Genomic DNA, 11,742 nt, shown 5'->3' with positions numbered 1-11,742 from the left:
ATGTTTCTCCCATCTTTCCCCAAGGAGAACTCTGACCTTTTACAGGGGTAACTGTACTCTGGGGAAAGGGAAATGATGAGACATTTCAGAGACTACCAGACACTGGCTCTGAGCTAACATTGATTCCAGGAGATCCAAAACATCGTTGTGGGCCTTCAGTTAAAGTAAAGGTTTATGGATGCCAGGTAGTTAATGGGGTTTTTGCTCAGTTTCGACTTAACAGTAGGTCCAGTGGGTACCCGGACTCATCCTGTGGTCATTTCCCAGTGCAAGAATGCATAAATGGCATAGACATACTTAACAGCTGTCAGAACCCCCACATTGGCTCCCTGACTGGTAAGGTGTGGGCTATTATACTGGAAAAGTCAAACGGAAGCCATTAGAGCTGCCTCTACCTTGAAAAATAGTAAATCAAAGCAATATTGCATCCCCAGAGGGACTGTGGAGATAAGTACCACCATTAAGAACTTGAAAGATGGAGGGGTGGTGATTCCCACCACATCCCTGTTCAACTCTCCCATTTGGTTTGTGCAGAAAACAGATGGATCTTGGAGAATGACAGTGAATTATCGTAACTAACCAAGTGGTGATTTCAATTGCAGTTGCTGTACCAGATGTAGTTTCTTTTTCTTATATTTATCTATTTATTTATTTATTTATTTATTTATTATTATACTTTAAGTTCTAGGGTACATGTGCATAACGTGCAGGTTTGTTACATATGTATACTTGTACCATGTTGGTGTGCTGCACCCATCAACTCGTCAGCACCCATCAATTCGTCATTTATATCAGGTGTAACTCCCAATGCAATCCCTCCCCCTACCCCCTCCCCATGATAGGCCCTGAGTGTGATGTTCCCCTTCCCGAGTCCAAGTGATCTCATTGTTCAGTTCCCACCTATGAGTGAGAACATGCGGTGTTTGGTTTTCTCTTCTTGTGATAGTTTGCTAAGAATGATGGTTTCCAGCTGCATCCATGTCCCTACAAAGGACGCAAACTCATCCTTTTTTCATGCTGCATAGTATTCCATGGTGTATATGTGCCACATTTTCTTAATCCAGTCTGTCACAGATGGACATTTGGGTTGATTCCAAGTCTTTGCTATTGTGAATAGTGCCGCAACAAACATACGCGTGCATGTGTCTTTATAGCAGCATATTTATAATCCTTGGGTATATACCCAGTAGTGGGATGGCTGGGTCATATGTATCTAGTTCTAGATCCTTGAGGATTGCCATACTGTTTTCCATAATGGTTGAACTAGTTTACAATCCCACCAACAGTGTAAAAGTGTTCCTATTTCTCCACATCCTCTCCAACACCTGTTGTTTCCTGACTTTTTAATGATTGCCATTCTAACTGGTGTGAGATGGTATCTCATTGTGGTTTGATTTGCATTTCTCTGATGGGTGATGATGAGCATTTTTTCATGTGTGTGTTGGCTGTATGAATGTCTTCTTTTGAGAAATGTCTGTTCATATCCTTTGCCCACTTTTTGATGGGGTTGTTTTGTTTTTTTCTTGTAAATTTGTTTGAGTTCTTTGTAGGTTCGGATATTAGCCCTTTGTCAGATGAGTAGATTGCAAAAATTTTCTCCCATTCTGTAGATTGCCTGTTCACTCTGATGGTAGTTTCTTTTGCTGTGCAGAAGCTCTTTAGTTTAATTAGATCCCATTTGTCAATTTTGGCTTTTGTTGTCATTGCTTTTGGTGTTTTAGACATGAAGTCCTTGCCCATGCCTATGCCCTGAATGGTACTACCTAGGTTTTCTTCTAGGGATTTTTATGGTATGGTCTAACATTTAAGTCTCTAATCCATCTTGAATTAATTTTCTTATAAGGAGTAAGGAAAGGATCCAGTTTCAGCTTTCTACTTATGGCTAGCCAATTTTCCCAGCACCATTTATTAAATAGGGAATCCTTTCCCCATTTCTTGTTTCTCTCAGGTTTGTCAAAGATCAGATGGCTGTAGATGTGTGGTATTATTTCTGAGGACTCTGTTCTGTTCCATTGGTCTATATCTCTGTTTTGGTACGAGTACCACGCTGTTTTGGTTACTGTAGCCTTGTAGTATAGTTTGAAGTCAAGTAGCGTGATGCCTCCAGCTTTGTTCTTTTGACTTAGGTTTGTCTTGGCAATGCAGGCTCTTTTTTGGTTCCACATGAGCTTTAAAGCAGTTTTTTCCAATTCTGTGAAGAAACTCATTGGTAGCTTGATGGGGATGGCATTGAATCTATAAATTACCTTTGGCAGTATGGCCATTTTCATGATATTGATTCTTCCTATCCATGAGCATGGTATGTTCTTCCATTTGTTAGTGTCCTCTTTATTTCACTTAGCAGTGGCTTGTGTTTCTCCTTGAAGAGGTCCTTTACATCCCTTGTAAGTTGGATTCCTAGGTATTTTATTCTCTTAAAGCAATTGTGAATGGAAGTTCATTCATGATTTGGCTCTCTGTGTGTCTGTTACTGGTGTATAAGAAGCTTGTGATTTTTGCACATTAATTTGTATCCTGAGACTTTGCTGAAGTTGCTTATCAGCTTAAGGAGATTTTGGGCTGAGACAATGGGGTTTTCTAAATACAATCATGTCATCTGCAAACAGGGACAATTTGACTTCTTTTTTTCCTAACTGGATACCCTTTTTCTTTCTCTTGCCTGATTGCCCTACTCAGAACTTCCAACACTATGGTGAATAGGAGTGGTGAGAGAGGGCATCACTGTCTTGTGCCAGTTTTCAAAGGGAATTTTTCCAGTTTTTGCCCATTCAGTATGATATTGCCTGTGGGTTTGTCATAAATAGCTCTTATTATTTTGAGGTACGTTCCATCAATACCGAATTTATTGAGCGTTTTTTAGCATGAAGGGCTGTTGAATTTTGTCAAAAGCCTTTTCTGCATCTATTGAGATAATCATGGGTCCTTGTCTTTGGTTCTGTTTATATGCTGGATTACATTTATTGATTTGCGAATGTTGAACCAGCCTTGCATCCCGGGGATGAAGCCCACTTGATCATGGTGGATAAGCTTTTTGATGTGCTGCTGGATCCGGTTTGCCAGTATTTTATTGAGGATTTTTGCATCGATGTTCATCAGGGATTGATATAAAATTCTCTTTTTTGTTGTGTTTCTGCCAGGCTTTGGTATCAGGATGATGTTGGCCTCATAAAATGAGTTAGGGAGGATTCCCTCTTTTTCTATTGACTGGAATAGTTTCAGAAGGAATGGTACCAGCTTCTCCTTGTACCTCTGGTAGAATTCAGCTGTGAATCCATCTGGTCCTGGACTTTTTTTGGTTGGTAGGCTATTAATATTGCCTCAATTTCAGAGCCTGCTATTGGTCTATTCAGGGATTCAACTTCTTCCTGGTTTAGTCTTGGAAGAGTGTAAGTGTCCAGGATTATCCATTTCTTCTAGATTTTCTAGTTTATTTGGGTAGAGGTGTTTTAGTATTCTCTGATGGTAGTTTGTATTTCTGTGGGGTCGGTGGTGATATCCCCTTTATCATTTTTATTGCCTCTATTTGATTCTTCTCTCTTTTCTTCTTTATTAGTCTTGCGAGCAGTCTGTCAATTTTGTTGATTTTTTCAAAAAACCAACTCCTGGATTCATTGATTTTTTGGAGGGTTTTTGTGTCTCTATCTCCTTCAGTTCTGCTCTGATCTTAGTTATTTCTTGCCTTCTGCTAGTTTTGAATGTGTTTGCTCTTGCTTCTCCAGTTCTTTTAATTGTGATGTTAGAGTGTTAATTTTAGATCTTTCTAGCTTTCTCTTGTGGGCATTTAGTGCTATAAATTTCCCTCTACACACTGCTTTAATATGTCCCAGATATCTGGTATGTTGTATCTTTGTTCTCATTGGTTTCAAAGAACATCTTTATTTCTGCCTTCATTTCGTTATGTACCCAGTAGTCATTCAGGAGCAGTTTTTCAGTTTCCATGTGGTTTAGCGGTTTTGATTGAGTTTCTTAGTCCTGAGTTCTAGTTTGATTGCACTGTGGTCTGAGAGACAGTTTGTTATAATTTCTGTTCTTTTACATTTGCTAAGGAGTGCTTTACTTCCAATTATGTGGTCAGTTTTGGAATAAGTGTGATGTGGTGCTGAGAAGAATGTATATTCTGTTGATTTGGGGTAGAGAGTTCTATAGATGTCTATTAGGTCCACTGGTGCAGAGATGAGTTCAATTCCTGGATATCCTTGTTAACTTTCTGTCTTTGATTTGTCTAATTTGACAGTGGAGTGTTTGAGTCTCCCATTATTATTGTATGGGAGTCTAAGTCTCTTTGTAAGTCTCTAAGGACTTGCTTTATGAATTTGGGTGCTCCTGTATTGGGTGCATATATATTTAGGATAGTTAGCTCTTCCTGTTGAATTGATCCTTTACCATTATGTAATGGCCTTCTTTGTCTCTTTTGATCTTTGATGGTTTAAAGTCTGTTTTATCAGAGACTAGATTGCAACCCCTGCTTTTTTTTGTTTTCCGTTTGCTTGGTAGATCTTCCTCCATCCTTTATTTAGAGCCTATGTGTGTCTCTGCACGTGAGATGGGTCTCCTGGATACAGTAACTGATGGATCTTGACTGTTCATCCAATTTACCAGTCTGTGTCTTTTAATTGGAACATTTAGCCCCTTACATTTAAGGTTAATATTGTTACGTGTGAACTTGATCCTGTCATTATGATGTTAGCTGGTTATTTTGCTCGTTAATTGATGCAGTTTCTTCCTAGCATCAATTGTCTTTACATTTTGGCATGTTTTTGCAGTGGCTGGTACTGGTTGTTCCTTTCTAAGTTTAGTGCGTCCTTCAGGAGCTCTTGTAGGGCAGGCCTGGTGGTGACAAAATCTCTTAGCATTTGCTTGTCTGTAAAGGATTTTATATCTCCTTCACTTATGAAACTTAGTTTGGCTGGATATGAAATTCTGGGTTTAAAATTCTTTCCTTTAAGAATGTTGAATATTGGCCCCCACTCTCTTCTGGCTTGTAGAGTTTCTGCCGAGAGGTCTGCTGTTAGTCTCATGGGGTTCCCTTTGTGGGTAACCCGACCCTTCTCTCTGGCTGTCCTTAAGATTTTTTCCTTCATTTCAACTTTGGTGAATCTGGCAATTATGTGTCTTGGAGTTGCTCTTCTCGAGGAGTATCTTTGCGGTGTTCTCTGTATTTCCTGAATTTGAATGTTGGCCTGCCCTACTAGGTTGGGGAAGTTCTCCTGGATGATATCCTGAAGAATGTTTTCCAACTTGGTTCCATTTTCCCCCTCACTTTCAGGCACCCCAATCAGAGTAGATTTGGTCTTTTTACATAATCCCATACTTCTTGCAGGCTTTGTTCATTTCTTTTTCTTCTTTTTTCTTTTGGTTTCTCTTCTCGCGCTTCATTTCATTCATTTGATCCTCAATCGCTGATACTCTTTCTTCCAGTTGATCAAGTCGGTTACTGAAGCTTGTGGATTTGTCGCGTATTTCTCATGTCATGGTTTTCATCTCTGTCATTTCATTTATGACCTTCTCTGCATTAATTATTCTAGCTATCAATTCTTCCACTCTTTTTTCAAGATTTTTAGTTTCTTTGTGCTGGGTACGTAATTCCTCCTTTAGCTCTGAGAAGTTTGATGGACTGAAGCCTTCTTCTCTCATCTCGTCAAAGTCATTCTCTGACCAGCTTTGATCCGTTGCTGGCAATGAGCTGCGCTCCTTTGAAGGGGGAGATGCGCTCTTATTTTTTGAATTTCCAGCTTTTCTGCCCTGCTTTTTCCCCATCTTTGTGGTTTTATCTGCCTCTGGTCTTTAATGATGGTGACGTACTGATGGGGTTTGGTATAGGTGTTTTCCTGTTTGATAATTTCCTTCTAATAGTCAGGACCCTCAGCTGTAGGACTGTTGGAGATTGCTTGAGGTCCACTCCAGACTCTGTTTGCCTGGGTATCAGCAGCAGAGGTTGCAGAAGATAGAATATTGCTGAACAGCGAGTGTACCTGTCTGATTCTTACTTTGGAAGCTTCCTCTCAGGGGTGTACTCCACCGTGTGAGGTGTGGGGTGTCAGACTGCCCCTAGTGGGGGATGTCTCCCAGTTAGGCTACTCAGGGGTCAGGAACCCACTTGAGCAAGCAGTCTGTCCGTTCTCAGTTCTCAACCTCCGTGTTTGGAGATCCACTGCTCTCTTCAAAGCTGTCAGACAGAGTCATTTGCATCTGGGCAGGTTTCTGCTACTTTTGTTGTTGTTGTTGTTTAGCTGTGCCCTGTCCCCAGAGGTGGGGTCTACAGAGACAGGCAGGTTTCCTTGAGCTGCTGTGAGCTCCACCCAGTTCGAGCTTCCCAGCGGCTTTGTTTACCTACTTAAGCCTCAGCAATGGCGGGCGCCCCTCCCCCAGCCTCGCTGCTGCCTTGCAGTTAGGTCGCAGACTGCTGTGCTAGCAATGAGGCAGGCCCTGTGGCCATGGGACCCTCCCGGCCAGTTGTGGGTATAATCTCCTGGTGTGCCCGTTTGCTTAAAGCGCAGTATTGGGGTGGGAGTTACCCGATTTTCCAGGTGTTGTGTGTCTCAGTTCCCCTGGCTTGGAAAAGGGATTCCCTTCCCCCTTGCGCTTCCCAGGTGAGGCGATGCCTTGCCCTGCTTCAGCTCCTGCTGGTCGGGCTGCAGCAGCTGACCAGCACCGATTGTCCAGCACTCCCTAGTGAGATGACCCCAGTACCTCAGTTGAAAATGCAGAAATCACTGGTCTTCTGTGTCGCTCATGCTGGGAGTTGGAGACTGCAGCTGTTCCTATTCAGCCATCTTGCTCCGCCCCAGCTCCCAGATGTAATTTCATTGCTTGAGCAATTTAATTCATCTCCTGGTATCTGGTATGCAGCCATTGACTTGACAAATGTGTTTTTCTCCTTTTCTGTCCGTAAGTCCCACCAGAAGCAATTTGCTTTCAGCTGGCAAGACCAGTAATATACCTTTACTGTCTTACCTCATGGGTATAACGACTCTCTGACTTTGTGTCATAATCTTGTTTGGAGAGAACTTGATTGCTTTTCACTTTCACAAGATATCACACTGGTTGTTTATATTGACGACATTATGCTGATTGGATCCAGTGCACAAGAAGTAGCTAACACACTGGACTTATTGGTGAGACGTTTGCATGAAAGAGGATGGGAAACAAATTTGACTAAAGTTCAGGACCTTCAATCTCAGAAAATATCTAGGGGTCCAGAAGTGTGGGGCCTGCCAAGATACATACATACACACACACACACACACACACACACACACCACACACACACACATATATATATATATATTAGGTTTTATGTTCTAGGGTACATGTGCACAATGTGCAGGTTTGTTACATATGCATACATGTGCCATGTTGGTGTGCTGCACTCATTAACTCATCATTTATATTAGGTATATCTCCTAATGCTTTCCCTCCCCTCTCCCCCCACCCTATGACAGGTCCCAGTGTATGATGTTCCCCACCCTGTGTCCTGGTGTTCTCATTGTTCAGTTCCCACCTATGAGTGAGAACATGCAGTGTTTGTTTTCTGTCCTTGTGATAGTTTGCTGAGAATGATGGTTTCCAGCTTCATCCATGTCCCTACAAGGGATATGAACTCATCCTTTTTAATGGCTGCATAGTATTCTATGGTGTATAAGTGCCACATTTTCTTAATCCAGTCTTTCATTGAAGGACATTTGGGTTGGTTCCAAGTCTTTGCTATTGTGCATAGTGCCACAATAAACATATGTGTGCATGTGTCTTTATAGCAGCATGGTGTATAATCCTTTGGGTATATACCCAGTAATGGGATGACTGGGTCAAATGGTATTTCTAGTTCTAGATCCTTGAAGAATCACCACACTGTCTTCCACAATAGTTGAACTATTGTTGAACTGAGTTGAACTCAGTCCCACCAACAGTGTAAAAGTATTCCTATTTCTCCACATCTGCTCCACCATGTGTTGTTTCCTGACTTTTTAATGATCACCATTCTAACTGGCATGAAATGGCATCTCATTGTGGTTTTGATTTTCATTTCTCTGATGGCCAGTGATGATGAGCATTTTTTCATGTGTCTGTTGGCTGCACACATGTCTTCTTTTGAGAAGTGTCTGTTCATATCCTTTGCCCAGTTTTTGATGGGGTTGTTTGTTTTTTTCTTGTAAATTTGTTTAACTTTTTTATACATTCTGGATATTAGCCCTTTATCAGATGGGTATATTGTAAAAATTTTCTCCCATTCTGTAGGTTGCCTGTTCACTCTGATGGTAGTTTCTTTTGCTGTGCAGAAACTCTTTAGTTTAATTAGATCCCATTTGTCAATTTTGGCTTTTGCTGCCTATGCTTCTGGTGTTTTAGTCATGAAGTCTTTGCTCATGCCTATGTCCTGAGTGATATTGCCTAGGTTTTCTTCTAGAGTTTTTATGGTTTTAGGTCTAACATTTAAGTCTCTAATCCATCTTGAATTAATTTTTGTATACGCTGTAAGGAAGGGACACAGTTTCAGCTTTTTACATATGGCTAGCCAGTTTTCCCAGCTCCATTTATTAAATAGGGAATCCTTTCCCCGTTTCTTGTTTTTGACAGATTTGTCAAAGATCAGATGGTTGTAGGTGTGTGGTACTATTTCTGAGGGCTCTGTTCTGCTCTATTGGTCTATGCTTCTGTTTTGGTACCAGTACCATGCTGTTTTGGTTACTGTAGCCTTGTAGTATAGTTTGAAGTCAGGTAGTGTGATGCCTCCAGCTTTGTTCTTTTGGCTTCAGATTGTCTTTGCAATGTGGGCTCTTTTTTGGTTCCATCTGAACTTTAAAGTAGTTTGTTCCAATTCTGCAAAGAAAGTCATTGGTAGCTTGACATGGATGGCATTGAATTTATAAATTACCTTGGGCAGTAAGTATGGCCATTTTTATGTCATTGATTCTTCCTATCCATGAGCATGGAATGTTCTTCCATTTGTTTGTGTCCTCTTTTATTTTGTTGAGCAGTGGTTTGTAGTTCTCCTTGAAGTGGTCCTTCACATCCCTTGTAAGTTGGATTCCTAGGTATTTTATTCTCTTTGAAGCAATTGTGAATGGGAATTCACTCAGGATTTGGCTGTCTGTTTGTCTGTTACTGGTGTGTAGGAATGCTTGTGATTTTTGCACTTGATTTTGTGTCCCAAGATACTATTTCTAAGGTGAGGGATAAGTTGCTCTATTTGGCCCCTCCCACAACCAAGAAAGATACAAAGGTGAGTGGACCTGTTTGGATTTTGGAGGCAACAGATTCCTTAGTTGAGTGTGTTACTTCATCTCATTTATCAAGTGACCTGAAGTACAGAGGTGAAGGGAAATCTTCCCTGTGGGCAGAACTTCGAGCAGTGCACCTGGTTGTGCACTTTTCATAGAAGAAGAAATGGCCAGATGTGGGATTATATACTGACTCATGGGCTGTAACCATTGCTCTGGCTAGATGGCCAGGGACTTGAAAGAAGCAATCTTGGAAAATTGGTGACAAACAAATTTGGGAAATAATTATGTGTATGGACCTTTCTGAGTGGCCAAAAACTGAAGACATTTGTATCCTGTATGAATGTTCACCAATGGGTGATCTCAGCAGAAGATTTTCGTAATTAAGTGGATAGGATGATCCATTCTGTGGACATCACTCAGTCGCTTTACCCAACCAGCCCTGTCATTGCCTGGTGGGCACATGAACAAAGTGGACATGGTGGGAAGGATGGAGGTTATGCATGGGCTCAGCCACATGGACTTCCAGTCACCCAAGTTGACCTGGCTACAGCCAAGTGCTCAATTTGCCAGCAGCAGAGACCAATACTGAGCCCTGGATATGGCACCATTCCTCAGGGTGATCAGCCAGCTACCTAGTGGCAGGTTGATTATGCTGGAGATCTTCTATAATGGAAATGGCAGAGGTTTGTCCCCACTGGAATAGACACTTAGTCCGGATATGGATTTGCTTATCCTGCACACAATGCTTCTGCCAAGACTACCATCTGTGGACTCACGGAATGCCTTATCCACCATCATGGTATTCCACACAGCATTGCCTTTGATCAAGGCATGCACTTTACATCTAAGGAAGGGCAACAGTGGACCCATGATTGAGGAATCCACTGGTCTTACCATATACCATCATCCTGAAGCAGCTATTTTGATAGAACGATGGAATGGCCTTTTGAAGTCACAATTACAATGCCTACTAGGTGACTATACTTTGCAGGGCTGGAACAAAGTTCTCCAGAAGGCCATGTATGCTCTGAATCAGCCTCCAATACATGGTAATCATTTCTGCCATAGCAAGAATTCATGGGTCCAGGAATCAAGGGGTGGAAGTGGAAGGGGCAACACTTACTATCACCCCTAGTGACTAGCAAATTTTTTGCTTCCTGTTCCTACGACATTACATTCTGCTGACCTAGAGGTCTTAGTTCCAGAAGGAGGTACACTGCCACCAAAAGAAACAACAATGATTCCATTAAACTGGAAGTTAAGATTGCCACCTGGACACTTTGGGCTCCCCCTGCCTTTAAGTCAAAAGAAGGAAATTACAGTGTTGGCTGGGGTAATTGACCCAGACTATCAAGATAAAATCAGTCTAGTACTCCACAATGGAGGTAAGGAAGAGTATGCATGGACTACAGGAGATCCATTAGGACATCTGTTAGTGTTAACATGCACTGTGGTTAAGCTCAATGGGAAACTACAACAGCCCAATCCAGGCATGACGACAAATGTCCCAGACTCTTTAGCAATGAAGGTTTGGGTCACTCCACTAGGAAAAAACCACAACTGGCTGAGGTGCTTGCTGAAGGCAAAAGGAATACAGAATGAACAGTAGAAGAAGGTAGTCATCAATACCAGCTATTGTCACATGACCAGCTGCAGACACATGACCAGCTGCAGAGATGAGGACTCTAATTTTCATGAGTATTTTCTCTTTCTTTTGTTAAAAACATATTTGTGAATGTATGCACTTCTATGAAGAAAATATCTTCTTTTTGTTTCCTTTTTCCTTTATCATGTGACAGAAGATTTATTAACTTCATACCATCATTTAAGTATTGCTAACTTTATGCAATAGCATTTGAGTTGGGGTTTAGTGCATTTCCAGTTATATGAAGGATAAAGATATTATGTTAGGCATAAACATGACCATAAGGTGTATGGTTTCAAGTTGACAAGGGGTGGACTTGTGATTGTTAATACTGAGTGTCTACTTGATTGGATTGAAGGATGCAAAGTATTGATCCCAGGTGTGTCTGTAAGAGTGTTGCCAAAGGAGATTAACATTTGAGTCAGTGGGCTGGGAAAGGCACCCCAACCCTTAGTCTGGGTGGACACCATCTAATTAGCTGCTAGGGCAGCTAGAATATAAAGCTAGCAGAAAAAAATGTGAAAAGACTAGACTGGCCTAGCCTCCCAACCTACATCTTTCTCCAGTGCTAGATGCTTCCTTCCCTCAAACATTGGACTCCAAGTTCTTTAGTTTTGGGACTCAGATTGACATTCCTTGCTCCTCAGTTTGCAGACGGCCTATTGTGGGACCTGGTGATCATATAAGTTAATACTTAATCATCTCATATATATATATATCATGTGTGTGTGTGTGTGTGTGTGTGTGTGTGTATCTTATTAACTTTTGTGTTAACATGCCCTGTGGTTAAGCTCAATAATAGGAGATATATATATATATATATAGATAGATAGATATAGATATAGATATAGATATATATCTCCTATTAACTTTGTC

This window comes from Trachypithecus francoisi, unplaced genomic scaffold (genome assembly GCF_009764315.1).
Source record: "Trachypithecus francoisi isolate TF-2019V2 unplaced genomic scaffold, Tfra_2.0 Contig01531, whole genome shotgun sequence".
Lineage (NCBI taxonomy): Eukaryota > Metazoa > Chordata > Mammalia > Primates > Cercopithecidae > Trachypithecus > Trachypithecus francoisi.
The sequence above is the reverse complement of the archived record's forward strand: the minus strand, read 5'-3'. Positions refer to the sequence as shown.